A 17,880-nucleotide genomic window follows, 5' to 3' on the forward strand; every position below is an offset into this window, starting at 1 on the left:
CGTTTAGAACGATTTAATTATTACAATTATTAATTATGCATTTGTAAAGTTTGAGAAGATTGTTACCAATTATTTCCGAGTAAAAAATTCAGAAGAAAACGCCCCTTTTCTAAAATTCTAAATTAGGGGGTTTTCTTAACGAAGAGGTGACTTTAATTTATATATTTCCATGAGAAAATATACATTTTCGCGAAATATATGTACGAACAAGTATGCAAAGTTTGAGAAAAATGTTACCAATAGTCTTTGAGTAAAAAATTCAGAAGGAAACATCCCTTTTAAAATTCTAGATTAAAGCGTTTTCTTAAGGAAGAGGTCACTTTAATTCATACACCTCTATGAAAAAATATACGTTTTCGCGAAATATATATATACAAAGAAATATGTAAAGTTTGAGAAGATGGTAAAAAATTATTTCTGAGTAAAAGATTTAAAAAAAAAACGTCCTTTTTAAAATTCTAAATTAAAGTGTTTTCTTAATGAAGAGGTCACTTTAATTCGTACACCTCCATGAAAAAATATACGTTTTCGCGAAATATATATATATACAAAGAAATATGGAAAGTTCGAGAAGATGGTAAAAAATTATTTCTGAGTAAAAATTTAAAAAAAAAAAGTCCTTTTTAAAATTCTAAATTAAAGCGTTTTCTTAACGAAGAGGTCACTTTAATTCGTACACCTCCATGTAAAAATATACGTTTTCGGGAAATATATTTACAAACAAGTATGCAAAGTTTGAGAAAAATGTTACCAATAGCCTTTGAGTAAAAAAATTCAGAAGAAAATACCCCTTTTAAAATTCTAAATTAGGGCGTTTTTTTTAACGAAGAGGTCACTTTAATTCATACACCTGCATGAAAAAATATACTTTTTTGCGAAATATATGTACAAACAAGTATGCAAAGTTTAAGAAAAATGTTACCAATAGTCTTTGAGTAAAAAATTCAGAAGAAAACACCCCTTTTAAAATTCTAGATTAGAACGTTTTTTTAACGAAGAGGTCACTTTAATTCATACACCTGCATGAAAAATATACATTTTCGCGAAATATATATATACAAAGAAATATGGAAAGTTCGAGAAGATGGTAAAAAATTATTTCTGAGTAAAAAATTTAAAAAAAAAACGTCCTTTTTAAAATTCTAAATGAAAGCGTTTTCTTAACAAAGAGGTCACTTTAATTCATACACCTTAATGAAAAAATATACGTTTTCGCGAAATATATATATACAAAGAAATATGGAAAGTTCGAGAAGATTGTAACAAATTATTTCTGAGTAAAAAAATTTCGAAGGAAACGCCCTTTTTAGGATTCTGGATTAGGGGACCCCCTCCTTAAATGGAGGGTTCACGTAAGCGGGAACCGTGCCACCCGTCCCACGAACTCCATCCTGCCGATCGAACAGGGCTCCGCCGCATGCGGTATTAACTCCGAAATTAGCGAGTTCCTCGTGAAATAGCCACTCTCCGGCCTCCGCCTAGATCTAATCAGCCCCGGGCCGAGAAGCCGCGAGCCACGCTGTAATTTGCGGAGAAGCGTGAGATAAGTCGCGGCCGTTGTTATCGCGCTGGATCGGCCGCTGCCGTCCCGAATTCGCTACGGTACACCACGAAATTCCGGAGGAACGCTAAATCTGGCCACCCTCACTCCCAACGGAGTAGGAATTATTTCCCCTCCTTTTTTCACTATTTTCAGTGTTTCCGTTCCAAGCGTTTGGACAGAATTTATTTATTCACAAGGGAGAACCAATTAATAAAAATGATTAAGAGCCAAGCTTGTAGCGTTGAAATTCGAAGACTTTGAACGCAATCGTAGTAAGTATTTTATAGTTTCCCTTTAACTTTATTTCACACTTCGAACTAGTTAAACAAATTAATTTTTTCGCTTCGTTAATTTCTCATGCAAATTGGCATATAGTTTTCCCTTGCGCGTAGATCGTTATATTTTGATTGTTCGAAGTCGATCACGAATATTCGCGAATAACAAATGACTTGTTTGGACTACATTCAATGTCAGTGATTCCGTTAATGGTAATTATTACTATTATTGACCGTCCTCCTCGTTACGCAAATATGAAAGTGCAAATACAGTTGAACCTCGGATAATTTCGCATTACTGTAAGTTCTATGATAATTTGAATAAAATTGAATCACCAAACAACGTCAACGTATTTCGAAGAGTAATTTCACTTCACGTCTGGTCAATTGAATTACAGACGTGGTTACCAAAGTCGAATTAAATTCACCTGGCCACTTTCTTTACCATGAATCGCTTCAGAAACGATTCGTACTTAGCGTAGAAGATAAACAGCGTGGTGGGGGTGGTTACTCAGTGACCTTGAGCGGCCAATTTATCTCGATGGAACGCAGATTCCCACTGACCCCACTACTTTCCATTCTCTGCACTTTCCCTATAATTCTATCGATCTTTCGAATTCCTATTTCGTGAGATATAATTTCTTTTCCTTCTAATTTTTTTTCCTTCTAAATTAACAAAAACACGACCGTAAATCTACCACTGTAATTTCAAATAATCGAGCAAAATTGAAAATATAATTTGAAGATAAAATAAATTCGATCGCGGTCCTCTTTAAAGATTTGTAGCTCTCTTCGCTAATCAAAGGGTTCAATCAGACGTTAATCCGCATCAGGGGCTTGTTTCATGACGGTCAGAGGTTCAGTGATCCCGATAGGAAATTCTGACGCGAGGAGACGACGCGAGTCGAAAAATAGCGAGGCGACGGGGCTCGCTTGAATAGCTGCTGACGAGTGCGGTAACAAGATTTCACTTTTCGAAGTATGTATTTTGCAGCAGCGCTCGCTGCCGCGTCTGAAGCGATCGCTCAACGCGAGATAAACGGGAGACTTGTTTTACGTCAGAGCGACGATACGTGTGCTCGAGAGTTCGCTATTATTTGTGACTTCGACGACCGATAAAGTATCGTGTCGATAGCGCGTGAAGAACGATTCGCCGCGCACGTGAACCCGCGCGTTATCGCTGAACAGGATCGGCGTATTGTTATCAACATCTCGTTGCAAATTATCGTATTACGTGACCCGAGTCGAGGGAGACGTTGCCTTCGATAATAGAGGGGGAACGAGAAGGGTGGCAGGGGGCCTCGAAGAGGAAATAGTCGATCATTTTTCCATTTATTAATTATAAATGTTGCACAATATTGTAACGTATTCGGTAATAACGACGATATAGCGTAGCGAACGCTCAACTATTGAGGCTACTTGCCAAATTCGAAAGAGTAGACGAAATGTATTGTTCGCGCGCCAAAAGAATGCATCTGAAGGTCAAGCGATCGTATTCGTTGAGTCTGGCCCCCCTTAAGTACTAAGTCGTTCGCAGATTTACGCTATTAGTATACTGTAAGCCATAGATGTCGTTTTAAGTATACTTTTCACACGCGAATTCTACATTTTATTTAACTAATTACAAGTACGAATAGAACGGTACAGTAGAGTCAATCAATATCCTTATTGCGATGCTTCGATAATGAGTTAAGTCTTAAATAATTAAATATGATAATCTAATCTCCCCAGAAAAGATCCTACCATATTATCTTAAAGACTCTTATTAACAAAAGAAAGACAAAGTAACCTTTCTTTATTGGAGCAGTGTCTCTCAAACTTTTTTCGCTCCGGATTAGTTGGAAATAAGTCAACGAGATGACAATGTTCGTCTTCTAACACCTTCCCTGTCATTTTTCATCACCGGAAATGACAAATGGTGCCTCGTAAGTGTAAAATTGTGGATTAGCAAATATTACAATCATCGTCAGTCCTGGACCGATTCCGATGAAGGATCAAGTCGAATGAAAATTCCAGTCGTATTCGTTCGAAGACAAAATTCTCTTCGATCGTGGATTCAATTTTAGATTTGGTTATTCGGTGTCTTTCGGACAATTAACAATGGACACTGAACGGAATTGTTTGAACAATCGTATCGCTTAAAGTTAATAAATTAGACATTGTAATCAGTCCAAACAATTATATCATTTTGTATCTTGTATCGATTTTAATCTAGCATCTGGTACTTAATATAATACTAATTTTCTGATATTTGTATTAGCTACGGACGTCATATTTTCATACCAGATTAGCCAGAATAAAGTATTTTGTTTTTCAGTTAGTGACGACATTTAGTCAGATTGTTATCGTACCAATGGTACGATGCCTCTTTCATCCCTGTTATTTGACTCGTTTGGGGGAATTGCCTCCAAAGCGTGATCCCCTAATTGTTTTCAGCAGTATATCTTCTTCGCAGGCACACGCGTCAGACAGTCGTGATCCATCAAGGTAGTCTAGACTTCAGCGATGTCCCCAAGTTCCCGGCGCCAGAATATTTCTAAATTAGGTAAAAGTGCCTGTCGATGCCACTTTTGGAAAAAGCGAAGGAATGAAAATATCCCCAACGAACATATTCGTAGCAGAGACACATCGAACAATCATAGTATCTGCGATCCTTGTTACGCCACAGTATCGAAACAATTACAACAAGTGTAATAACGAAGAATTATATATAGCAAGTGACGACTAAGAAGTTCGAGCAACGATCATATTTTCTACATGGATTAACATTTTTCGATGAAAATCGAGAAAATTATCATTCAAAGTATACATTTTTAATGCAAGTACGAAATATTTATATTGGACATTCCGTATCGTCGGCGAAAATTTCCAAATAGCAGCTGTTTCTTTCGCCGCGAAGGTTCCTCTTTAAATGAACCGCCGTGTCAACTTTTAACGAGGGAACCTCTGAATAAGAAGCACCAGGAGGAATTGACAAAAATCCTTTCAGCTCGTTGCGACGACAACCGCAAAACGACCAGGTGCAAACTATTCATATTCTAATCGCTCTATTCCGCTCTGTCGAGAAATAACAGTGGGCTGAATGGTCAGATACGGAGTGTTGCGCAACTCGCGATGAAATCCGCTCGAAGCGACCAGCGTTCCGTCGCGTGCCGCGCTGAACGTGTAATTGGAGTTCTCCGAGGCGCAAGGTTATCGCCGCTTCTTTGTTTCCCTTTCGTAGATCGCCGTGCGCGATCCACGGCTCGACGAGAGAGTCCATCGATCGCTGAAGGCATCGCGCGTTCGTTGTACACGGAATAGATGAATCCGTGATTTGCATATAGCCGCGCGGATCGATCGACGGCGAAATAAATTTCCACCGCAGGACCCACCGCTCCCGAATGGAAAAAAGGAGTCATGGAACGCCCCCACCGCCACGTCGACCATCAATTTCGCAGCTTTCTGACTCGTTGATGGATCGTTCGCCGCGCGAGAGGCAACTGTGAACGTTTTATGAAACGAGTGGGGAAAGGCTCGGTGGCCCGTTTTCGGTAACAAGTTTCGTAATCGTAATTAAGCGGCCCCGTTGAAAGTATCCCACCCGATACGGGAAATGAAAACATTCTCGCGACGTGGCTGGAAATCTAATGTTACTTAACGTCGAGATTCAAATTGGACGATTCGGTCGCCAAGAGTTAATATCGACAGGGTTCAATCAACGAATCAACGGTGAAGAATACAAAATTGCGAGGGCGCCTAATTGGGGTCCACGCGCACGGATCTCCGGGGTCCACGCGCACGGATCTCTGGGGTCTACACGCAGGAACTTTCAAGGATCCACTCGTGATACCGCGCGTGCTTAGAATGTTTCATAAAACGCTTCGATCGAAGTACAGAATGCTTCGAACATCCGATCAAAGACAATATTTTTCCGCGAGATGGTATACCAGGTAACGAAGAAAGTCGAGTCAGCTCGATGGAGCAAGAATCTTCCTCCAACGGACTAGCGGGATGAAACTCGAAACCGGGTAATTATGAAACGAAAATAGATGATCCGTTGCGTAGAATAAACGTGACTTAACTATTCCGCGACGGAAATTCGTTTCAGCCCGACTTAATTAAACTTCTTAATGGTATTCTAAGACCGTTGACGTCTGAAACTTTCATTTAATTCACGTCCATTCTCGTTTGCGCAATTAAACGTCTTTATCGTGGTGGAGAAAGGAGTCGTGGATAATTCTCGAAACCCTGACGGGATTCAGTTTTCCGGGCGAGTGGTCTAATGGATTGAAAAATTTACCGTTTGATGCACGCACCGGTTGTGTGCTTCTTCATCGATCGTTGCATACGCGCACCGAATTCACTGCCCCTTCCTCTACGAGCTGTTATTTTCGAACGGTATTTCCGATTAGGTAACGAACTGTTTATCGTTACGGAAGTTTATGCCCTCGAACACGAATGTTAGAAGTCAAGAACAACAGAAAAATTCCCGCCGTTCTCGAGAATGCAAACACCGCCGCGCCTGTTTACGTAGCTGTGCGTTTTGCGAATCAATTCGCGCACCGACAATACTGTCAGAAACGAACACAGTGTATGCACGATAGAAAAGTAAACAATAATACACCTCTTCACAGACTCGTAACCTGTGCGTAACGAGAGCGTTGCTACGCATGATAAATCCCTCCCCTCCCCTCAACGATCATCCCTTTTTCAAATTCTATTGTTTCAGTTTCTCGAACAAGACCCATAAATACCGCTCCCGTCTGTAAGATCGCGAACTGGCCTCGCTTATTGTCAACCTCTGAGCTGATTTCAACTCAGGGTTAAGTCGAGAGAAAATTGAACTCGCGGTGTATTGGTTTCCAGTCACATCGGTTCGCGGACAAAATTCGTTGCGATCGCGAATCCAACGTTATCAATATAATTCAGCTGTCTGGCTATGTATGTTGGCGCGAGAACATTTTTGAGAAAATTAAACGGAACTGCTCCAGTTTCATCGGTTTGAAGTTAGGTTCGAAAAGAGGACTATCTCTTTGTATTTTACCGTGCACAGTAAATGTTTACTTTATACATATGTAATGACACAAATGCTTTTGGTAATAAAGACGTTAAATAGAAGAAAAATAAAAGTCACATCGGTTTGAAGATAAAATTCTCATTAATTATGAATCTACTATCTTGAGTGTATTACAAAGTATTATGAAGTAAATTTATGAGCAAAGGTTGTAAACCGGCTAGTAAATTTACGAGAAAATTAAGTAACATTGTCCGGTTATGTCGGTTTGAGATCGGGTTTTATAAACAACGCTATAGTTTCTACGTCGACTCTCTGGCCATTTTCTCTTCCTGTGTCTCGCCTCTCAAAGAGAAATAAATATTTATTCCAGTCGTATCGGTTCAGAGACAAATTCTCTTCGACCATAAATCCAATTTACGCCTATCTAATATCTACCAGAGCTATGTTCAAATGAAAGAAACTCTCCTCGTACAAATCTTCGAGAAAATTGAGGGAGACTTCCCCGGTCACATCGGTCCGGGCGTTTTTTTTTTTAAATGGCCGACTTAACCCACCGCGATGAACGATCGTGGCGCCCCCACCCCTCCCGTCACCACTCCTGCGGTAAATCTCGATGATAGCGTGAAACTACCGAGCAGAAATCACGCGTGTTCACGACACGTAAAATTCGTCCCTGGTGACCGTTCGTGTCCCCAGGGGACCTGAGTTAGCCAACAAGCCGGAGGATTAATTAAAAAGTTTCGAGCCGGTCAAAGTTAGCAGCGGGTGCTAGGAAAGATGGCGGGCAAAGTGGCTCGTCGCGCTCCGCTTGCCTAATCGTTGGCCTCGCGTAGATTTCCCGCGATCGTACGGGCGCGTAGGGCACTCGAGGGGTTGACGGTTCGATAACGGGGGGTAGTTTCGGGGTGCAAACGCCGGGAACTTTCGCGAGGACTCCGCGTTTGGTCGAGCGAGGTGAAAATTCAACGGTGCGAATTTTACAATGCAAATTTAGCGGATTAAGATTGGAACCCGTTTCTGATGCGAACGCAAGTTCCAATAGGTGGTCCGCTTTTATTGTTCGTGCACGTCGATTTTCCGCTTCGGTGCTTTTGTACACTTTCCCGTGGACTTTGTTTATTTTACAAATAAGAGCTGCAAAGTCTTATATAGTTATCGACATACATAGACAATTCGTGAAGCGAATTACATACAGCTCGTGAAGTTTGTACTGTATTTGTTAAAAATCTATCGTATATTAATTCAAATCCTGACAATATTACGTGTTATTTGCACAAGATTTCCTTTCAATGAAACGCAAGGATTTCTTTTCGCTGATAAATAACGTGGAATTCAAATAACGTTTCAACATCGATTATCCGATAATTAAATAATCGACTTTATGGGCAGTTGAATAATGGAAATAAACAAGCGTAATTAATGAATGTAATGTCATATAATTAATACGATTATCACGCCTGGATCTCTTTGTTTAGCAAAATAAACTCGTTAGGTGTGAATTCTCTCTGTACGATACAATTTAAATAGACCGTTATTGCAAATTTCGTGTACATTTTATCGATTTATCTGGCGTACAAATACGCAAGAAAAATATATTAAGGGGGAATAATATAAACTACTCGATGGACGATAAGGAAAACACAGGTCTGTTCGATAAGTATTTACAGAAGTGACTACTGGCAGACAATCAAAGCAAATAAGAATTATTTGCGAAGACTGTTTATCGAAACGAAGGTACTTTGAGAAATTTTCTTTGCTATCATGAACTTGTAGTTTGTTTCGTTGTCGCGAATAAAATTCTTGGATACGGTAGAATGAAACGAGCGGCCAAAATATTGTTACATTTACTATAAGTTTGGAGGTTATGAATTCAGACAGGACTGAGAATAATTGGCGATTTTTTCTGCATTCGAAAATTCGAACACTTCGGTGAAAATAATTTGAATACTTTGTATATTTCGTGCATTGATCGAGTGTCTAGATACTCGTATTTGAATAGTTCAATTTGGATTATGAATCAAGTATTCGAGTACTTAAATGTTCGAAGTATATTCATTTCAGTCAAATACTCAAGTATTCGAAATATGTTCGTAGCATTCGAATACTCAAGTATTTGAAGTATATTCGTAGCATTCGAATACTCAAGTATTCGAAATATGTTCGTAGCATTTGAATACTCAAGTGTTCGAAGTATATTCGTAGCAGTCGAATACTCAAGTATTCGAAATATGTTCGTAGTATTCGAATAATCAAGTATTCGAAGTATATTCGTAGCAGTCGAATACTCAAGTATTCGAAGTATATTTGTAACATTCGAATATTCAAGTATTCGAAGTATATTCGTAGCAGTCGAATACTCAAGTATTCGAAATATGTTCGTAGCATTCGAATACTCAAGTATTCGAAGTATATTCGTAGCATTCGAATACTCAAGTATTCGAAGTATATTCGTAGCATTCGAATAATCAAGTATTCGAAGTATATTCGTAGCAGTCGAATACTCAAGTATTCGAAGTATATTTGTAACATTCGAATACTCAAGTATTCGAAGTATATTTGTAACATTCGAATATTCCAGTATTCGAAGAATATTCGTAGCAGTCGGATACTCAAGTATTCGAAATATGTTCGTAGCATTCGAATACTCAAGTATTCGAAATATATTCGTAGCAGTCAAATACTCAAGTATTGGAAGTATATTTGTAACATTCGAATACTCAAGTATTCAAAATATATTCGTAGCATTCGAATACTCAAGTATTCGAAGCATATTCGTAGCAGTCGAATACTCAAGTATTCGAAGTATTATATATTTGTAGCAGTCGAATACTCAAGTATTCGAAGTATATTTGTAACATTCGAATACTCAAGTATTCGAAATATATTCGTAGCAGTCGAATACTCAAGTATTCGAAGTATATTTGTAGCATTCGAATACTCAAATATTCGAAATATATTCGCAGCACGCGAATACACAAATATTGAAATTGTATTCGTACCAATTGAAGTATTTATATTCCTAGCATTTGAATCTTGCAATATATACGAATATCATATTATACATATACGATCGGAGTCCTACATTTAGAATGTCGTTTGTTACACCACTTTTTAAATACGTCAAGGGAATTTAGGTCAGATACGAAAGAAATATTCTGTATTTAGTATAGTAAAGCTTTTAAAGCGTCGAATATCCCGGGCGGGAAACTCATCCAAGTAGATGATCCTCCAACTATTTCGAGAACTTTCTCAACAAAGTTGCTAAAAAGTTAAGACCAGACGTTTTGCGCCCTTTCGTCCTCGCGAAACTAGTGTACATGTCCCTCGCTAAAATCGCCGGCGTTGTTCTGATCCGTCAACTCTCGTAACTCAGAGATGACGGCGAAGTGTGCTTCCCTGTTTTAATAAATAACCCCCCCCCCCCCCCCCCCGGTGTCGAAGCTCTTTGCTCCAAAGTTGACGTAGCCCTCTTTTCGTCGGACGAGAAACAAGCGAGTGTTCTAATTAAACGACTAAATAAAACGCGCTGCTGTTCCGCGTGTAAAAAGCGCAGGACAATAGCAGAATTAACTAACTATGAAAACGTCCGAAAACACTCGGAACCTACACGAACGATTAATCACTCGGAACACAGCGAATAAAGGGTACGAGGGTGAAGAAACTCGCTTCAAGGGACAAAATTCTTTTCAAATTCCGCGCTCACCGAATGAAACACAAGGAGATACGGTTAGCTCGCGATTGGAGAACTTCGTTACGCAAGAAGTAATTTTTAAAATGACTTAAAGAGGCTCTGGCTAGCTCAGAGCTAAAAAGACGATGTGTTCTTTTTACATTTTCTTGGAGATCTCGAAAGCGTTATCCTGTAGAAACCATGGGGTGATTCGAAAATTATGGGACTCTGAATTCAATTCTACAAACACTTTACTTGAATTAATTTGCTATTTCACGAAATGGAAAAAAGTATCGTTGACGAGAGTTGTGCAGTATTCAGAAGTGTTTAATATGGTTTATTGGTTGGATTTTGGAATGTGGTATAAAGGGAATGTGAAGGTCAACTGTGATTTATTTACTTGGAGGAACAATCATTTGGCAGAGTTGGAAAGAGTAGTCATTGTGAGAGTAAAAATGTTTTCCAAAATAGGAAAAATTTGACAGTACAATTGGGGGTAGTAGAGAAAATTATTAATCTATGTCAAAATAAACCATCGTAAATATTTAACAACTTTAGTACATTTTTCTTGTGTCGTTTCAAGCCTGTCACTTATTTATAGGACAAATTTTCTTTCTTCTAGGTTGGAGGCTCTTTGAAAAAAAATTAGGAACTGTCATATTTCAATACTATAAATTGTACCGACAGAAAAATGTAAAAATCATTGTACTATAAATTGTACCGACATTGTATCAAAGTATCTATATTATAACTATAATAATCTTAAATTATCTACACACGGAGATAAATTTTTCTTTATAAAAAAGTAAGAAGAACGGAATTTTTTTTCTTATTTTCTTAAAATTTAAAGTGTTAGGAGTTTTATGTCAAAAAGATATTTCGAAATTCAAACATTTAGCGAAGTCGCAGCGTTAAATAAACTTGTTTTACGGTTTCCTCAAAACTATATTTTTCAATCTGGCCGACACGAAATCTCCGAAACTACAAATTCGATTTACTTCAAATTTTATAGAAATATTCTGCATAGAATATTCTACAATACAGCGTATGATTTTTTTAATACGTTAATTATTTAATCTTTTATAAACGTTTAAAGTCATTTTTTCTTATAAAAATGATTCTTTTTTCTTCAAACTTCGCCCATTTTTACAATTATTAAAATTTTCGAAAATTCCTATACTACATTTTAGATAATATTTTCTACTTTACGATTGCACAACATTTTTTTAATTCAAACCTCCCAATTCTTGTCAACCGTGGCGGCCAACGAACAATGTTTCACCAGAAGGGGTTCCGAAAATAGCGAATAACTTCGCCATTTTGTACGATATTTACATTCGCAAAATTGTAAAACGCACCTGAAACTTATCTTTACATTCTCCGAAAAAGGCTACATTTTTTACATAGTAACTACTTAGCCAAAAAATTCGCAAAATTGACCCACTTTCTGACCTCTCGGAATTGTGTCTCCCTTAACCAACGTTTACAATCGACAGTGTCGTAACAGTTCTAATCTTTGATTTTCCAGCAAGTATACAACTTTTTCCTACCCATTATATTCGTTGGAAATTTTCGAACCGGAGACAAAGACAATTGCCCGAATCGTTTTGTCCGCATCGTGGGAATTTTATAATGCGAAAATTCAGTCTGGCGGGACAGGTCGTCGTAAGAACCCGGCGTCCCGGTACCTCCCGAAAAAAGGACCGCGAGGATGTCTTTCTTGGCACGAAACAAAGAAGAGGTAGAGGGAAGCCACGTGGGTGTAACAGCGTTCTTTCCAGCCGCGCGTTAAGGACTTTCTGATGGCGTCTGATGCCCACCTTTTTATGGACGATTATTGCGAAAACTTTCGGGGTTCGAGAGGAACGGGGGGTAGGGTGGCGAGAGCAAGGATCCGCACCTTCGTTCTTTCGGGCGTTTACGGCGGCTGAAACTTGCCGAGAAAAAAGCCTGCTTCGGAAAGTATAGATATTAACGAGGCTGCGTTCCAGAAGATGAAATCTGGCCCGGATTGCGTTATAAGAATTCTTTTTATTAATATTTGTTGTACCGTGAAATTTCCAACTAAACGGTACGGGGTATACGGGCTCCAAGGAAAGAATTTTCAGTGTGGTATTTTCTAGGGAAAAATGTGTAATAACTTAGGGATTCTCCTCGAACATCTGCGGTATTATTGTTGGTCATTTCGAAGGACTATCTTTTTTGTTCGATCGTGTGTACTTGTGTGTACATACTGGGTGGTTCGCGCAACTGTTTCAGGTCAAGACTCCGTTGTTAATGCGTTTACGAAAAAATATCAAAGGAAAGAACTGCATTTGTGGGACCTTAGATTTCTTTTCAAATTCAACTGTGCATGTGCAATTGAGAATTGCATACTTCCTTTAAACAGAAATGCATATCTTTTGCAGCACGGTTTTATTCTTCCGTTCATTCTACGTGAAAGATTGTTAAGGAATCGTGGCAAGAAATGATTAATTTTCGGGATATTTTCAAGAATTGATGAATTACAATTCAAAGTATCTTAGAAAATTATAAATGTCTTGAATATCTCGAGAGTCTTCGATATTTAGAGAGCACTTTACTTCGTTTACATGCAACCATTAAAATTTTAGTATAACTATCTATTGATACTATTGATACTATAGATACGAGTACGATTACATTCAAACAATCATAGAACTTTACGAATATTAATATTTTCCTTCGTTCGTGACTTTTAGGAACTTCTTTCTTACATTATTCAAAATTATTCAAGACTCACGTCATGCATTCGAAGTAGAGACAGGTGAAATTCGATTGGAATAAAAGTCGATTAAAACCAGCGTACAGGTCAAATTTCTATTTCCTCAATGCGGAGTATTTCACTTCCCAATTGAACTTTCAATTTTTATTCGTCGTGTAAGAGAGTAAATAGTTCATCTTGCCTATTGTTTAAAAAATGGACTCGTCTCTGGTTCGAAACGACGCGACTCGAGCCCGTCGCTACTCGTCACAGACATCAACAAACTATTCCACCGAGACAATGACTCGTAACGAAGAGAACATGGCTGCCAAGTTGGCTTCGAATTAAGCGAAATCGTCAAGATCTTCGGGCACCATGGGGAGGAACCATGAGACATCTCGGTCAAACGCCTCGCAGCAGGTACAAAACGCTCTCAAACACGCCTGTTGCCGCGGTTCATGGGAACAAACGAGCCGATTTGTCCCACGGGAGTGGGACAGCGCTATACGCAGCGTCGTCGCCGGGAAGTTCGTTTCCACGCAAACCTGTTTTCCAATAGGTGGAACGCGCCTCCGCGGAGCGGTAAACAAGTGACGCGCGAAGGACAGAAGTTTCAAACTCGACCGTCTATTTCTCGAGCATATTATATCGATAACTATTTTTACACTCGGAACGCAGACTCGTCGGTTCGTTTGGCGACGATCTTGAACTCGAGCTAACCGAGGCTGCACAATTTTATCGGCCGTTTTGGGCAGGACAACGCGACAACTTTCTGGCGAAACTGGATTCCACACCTTTCTGGGGGGCAGTTTTTGCCCCTCTGTTATTCTATGGTAGAATCGACGTGTCTTGTTCCATTGAAAGAAAGAATTAGATATACCAAGGAAAATAAATATAATGACCGTATTAGAATAAATGTGAGAATTTTTCATTCTAGAAGCAATCCTATGGTAGATTCGATGTATCTTGTTCCATTGAAAGAAAGAATTAGATATACCAAGGAAAATAAATATAATGACCGTATTAGAATAAATGTAAGAATTTTTCATTCGAGAAGCAATCCTATGGTAGATTCGATGTATCTTGTTCCATTGAAAGAAAGAATTAGATATACCAAGGAAAATAAATATAATGATCGTATTAAAATAAATGTAAGAATTTTTCATTCGAGAAGCAATCCTATGGTAGATTCGATGTATCTTGTTCCATTGAAAGAAAGAATTAGATATACCAAGGAAAATAAATATAGTGACCATATTAGAATAAATGTAAGAATTTTTCATTCGAGAAGCAATTCTATGGTAGATTCGATGTATCTTGTTTTAAAGAATATAAGTGACTAAAGAATTTTGCCTAGTTTCTAAATAAAAATTTTTTCCAAGATCTTCCGGGCTATATTTTTATTCCTCAACGAATAATAGTATTTGATATCTTCGTACGAAAGAGTTCTATATACCAAAGATAATAAATATAATACCAATATTAGAATAAATATAGGAATCTCGTAAAATAATCTGAATGGAGATTAAAATTGTTTAAATATGGAAAAAGTGTCTATTCAATGTTAAATTTTATACACAAGGTATGCTATTTTTTCGTGGAGGGGCACAATTTGAATTAAGGTTAATTTATAACCTCATCACATTTGCAGACAGCCTATCTACAATATTTAATTTTTTGAAGTAAAGAAATGTTTACTGTTTATGTGATACAAAAGTTGTTCGAATTTAAAAACATAATTAAAATGAACGAATATAAATACAAATTAAATAATTATTCGTTGCAATTATAGTCTTTGTGTTTCGATCTAATGTAAAAGCTATTATATATCTAAAGAGGATGATGCAATTTAATAGTCCCAAATGCTGTCATTGAGAAATAATTGTCTCGATTACGTAATCTCGAACGCTTACAAGAACAAAATAAAACCCAACCTTGGTATTATAAAAAAAAAATAAAATAGGAAATACATGTATGTAAGAGATGAGGTCACTGGAAACTTAACCTAAATTTCACTGCAGTTTATTGACGATACAACTGGGATGTGAGTAATTCGTGCCAAAAAATAAAAAAAATAAATAAAACGAAAAACGTGAGAAAAAACTTGAACTTTGTTTTCGAGAAAAATTACTTGGAAGATTTGTTGGGTGTAACTTTATCACGTGGTAATGAATACATTATAACGTAAAAGATGATTTCAAAGAACACTTTTGTTTTCACGAATGTTGACTCTGAAAATCTGTCTTCAATAATTCGACGATAAATTTCAACGAATGTCTTACGGTTAGATACCGAGCGTAATAAAATTGGCCTTCTTCGACATTTATTGCTCTTTCATCTCTTCTGACAGAATCATAACTCTAAAATTAAAACCCACCAAATTTTCGACGCAATTGAATCACCAGGAAGATATTCTTAAGAACTGCTTTCCGTTTGTTTAACCCTGATCCTAAAAGAAACGATTGACCGTTTCTTCAGTGTACAGTAACTCCCCGCTATCAAGTGACAATTTTTACCCCCGATTCAAGTAACAAAATCGTCGTCGTCCTTGTTTACAGTCAACGTTGTCTGTTTCTTGATTTCTATCGAGGTTTATTGTTGCAAAATAAAGGTTTGTATCTTTTCATTACTATCTTCGTTACGTACGAATGTATAAATTTATTAATAACGACGCTATCAATCTTCTTCACGACTCAACTTAGACGAATTTTGTCGCGTATTAATATCGATGACTACTACTATTTATATTTGTTCCCCGGTGCTTTAATTTAACAACTAACACTATCTCATATTTCTCACCAAAGAATTCTTCCGGTGAAGAATAATAAAAATAACGGTTCTGTAATACTAATTAATAGGTAAGTTACTTCAACCATCAATTAACAAACATTCCACTTTCGAAGAAACTGATAGTTTTCATGATTCGAAAGCGGGGTGCACTCGAAACGCGATATGTATTATTATAATATTATTAGTCATCGCGCGGTCACATTTATTCTTGCAGACACTCGTCGTGACGATTCGAAGAGTCATTCGAACACGAAGGGCGGATTTTTGGGTGAAAAAATGACGAAGATGGAGTGTTGGCTCCTCGAGACACAATATCCCACATTTTCAGAGGAATTTCAGTGTCCACAATAGAAAATCACGCGATGCTAATAATCGCGACGGTTGATCGCGTTCTCGATGCTAATGGTTAATATCCGAGCGTTTCCTACCCGGAATTCGTATCTACCAATCGAACGAATCTGCGAGTATAATGAGATCCGTAGGTACGTTCGTTTCGTCCCGAAGAGGCGGGCGTGCACGCGTACACGCGTGTACGCGAGTAATGCGCGCACGGAAATAGCTGGGCGCACGCGGAAGAATCCCGGGATGGAAACCGATCAGCGTTTCCTCGTGAAAATCGAGCGTTCCGAATTTAAATAGCCGGCCCGGTTTAATACGGAAACGCGAGAGGGCATCGACGGAAATTATAACAGAACCGGTGCAATTGTTCCTTTTCCAAGTTAAATTATTCAAAAATTTGTAAATTAGTTATCCACGACGGACATCGGAATTGATTAAATTTCTTTTTTTTTTTATTTACAAACTTGACAGTTTTTAGAAACAATATGTTTGCGAAAATAAAAAGAAAAATATATATATTAATGCTTTCAAGGATAGTTTGTAATTCTATCGTTTTTACAAATTTTCAGTTTGCGAATTCCCCGAGGAAAATTCCGGATAGAAAAAAGGGGAATTCCGTTGAATTTATTTCGTTGAAAAGTTTTTTTTTATTTACAAACTTGACAGTTTTTAGAGACAATATGTATGCGAAAATAAAAAAAAGGAAACATATTAATGCTTTCAAGGATAGATTGTAATTTTATCGTTTTTACGAATTTTCAGTTTGCGAATTCCCCGAGGAAAATTCCGGATAGAAAAAAGGGGAATTCCGTTGAATTTATTTCGTTGAAAAGTTTTTTTTTATTTACAAACTTGACACTTTTCAGAGACAATATGTATGCGAAAATAAAAAAAAGGAAACATATTAATGCTTTCAAGGATAGATTGTAATTTTATCGTTTTTACGAATTTTCAGTTTGCGAATTCCCCGGGGAAAATTCCGGATAAAAAAAAGGGGAATTCCGTTGAATTTATTTCGTTGAAAATATTCATAACTTTTGGGGGATTCAAACTATCGGACGAGTTCAACGACCTACGTGTAGTGACATTCTAATGACCTTCGGTCGAGAAAGTTTGTGATTGGCCAAATGTATGGATATTTAAAATTGCTTTTCGAGCGATAAAAGGTCTTTGGTAATAGCCATCGATCGACGTCCGAAAGTTTCTATACAGTGGCTGTTCAATCATTCGCTCGCAATGTGATAAATTTATCTAAACTTGTAACCGCCAAACGGACCAACGCAGGAATTGGAACTGGAGGTTATAATGTTTCAAACATTTCAATGGGTTTGTGTATCAAAAATCAAACTTTTGTCTCGAAAAACGAAAAATCATGAACGGAAATGATAAAGATCGTTACTGTTCAAGTTTGGGGTTAGATAACCAAATACAGTAGGAAAATATTCGATACGAGTATTGTATTATTTATAATAATAAACGTTTCGATCTTGGGTTTAGATCTTTCACGTTAGAAATTATAATAAATCTAAAAGAGAAGAATTA

General features: G+C 37.6%; 1 protein-coding gene and 1 long non-coding RNA gene across 8 annotated transcripts in view; one reads left to right on the forward strand and one right to left on the reverse strand.

The window, feature by feature from the left end:
• LOC143150551 (sodium-coupled monocarboxylate transporter 1) overlaps window positions 1–17,880 on the reverse strand; it is an 86,774-nt gene that overhangs the window by 60,175 nt on the left and 8,719 nt on the right. The gene's annotated exons all lie outside the window — the stretch shown is intronic.
• The window catches only part of LOC143150554 (uncharacterized), a 58,573-nt gene that overhangs the window by 26,100 nt on the left and 14,593 nt on the right, over window positions 1–17,880 (forward strand). Inside the window, exons 3-4 of one of the 3 annotated variants that reach the window (XR_012993098.1) lie at window positions 4,274–5,828; window positions 12,016–14,468. The exons of 1 other annotated variant lie outside the window; for it this stretch is intronic. This is a non-coding gene — a long non-coding RNA (uncharacterized LOC143150554). Of the gene's footprint in view, window positions 1–4,273; window positions 5,829–12,015; window positions 14,469–17,880 lie in introns of those variants that run through there. One more of the 3 variants, XR_012993097.1, reaches the window with a different exon arrangement.

Source organism: Ptiloglossa arizonensis, chromosome 8, assembly GCF_051014685.1.
Source record: "Ptiloglossa arizonensis isolate GNS036 chromosome 8, iyPtiAriz1_principal, whole genome shotgun sequence".
Lineage (NCBI taxonomy): Eukaryota > Metazoa > Arthropoda > Insecta > Hymenoptera > Colletidae > Ptiloglossa > Ptiloglossa arizonensis.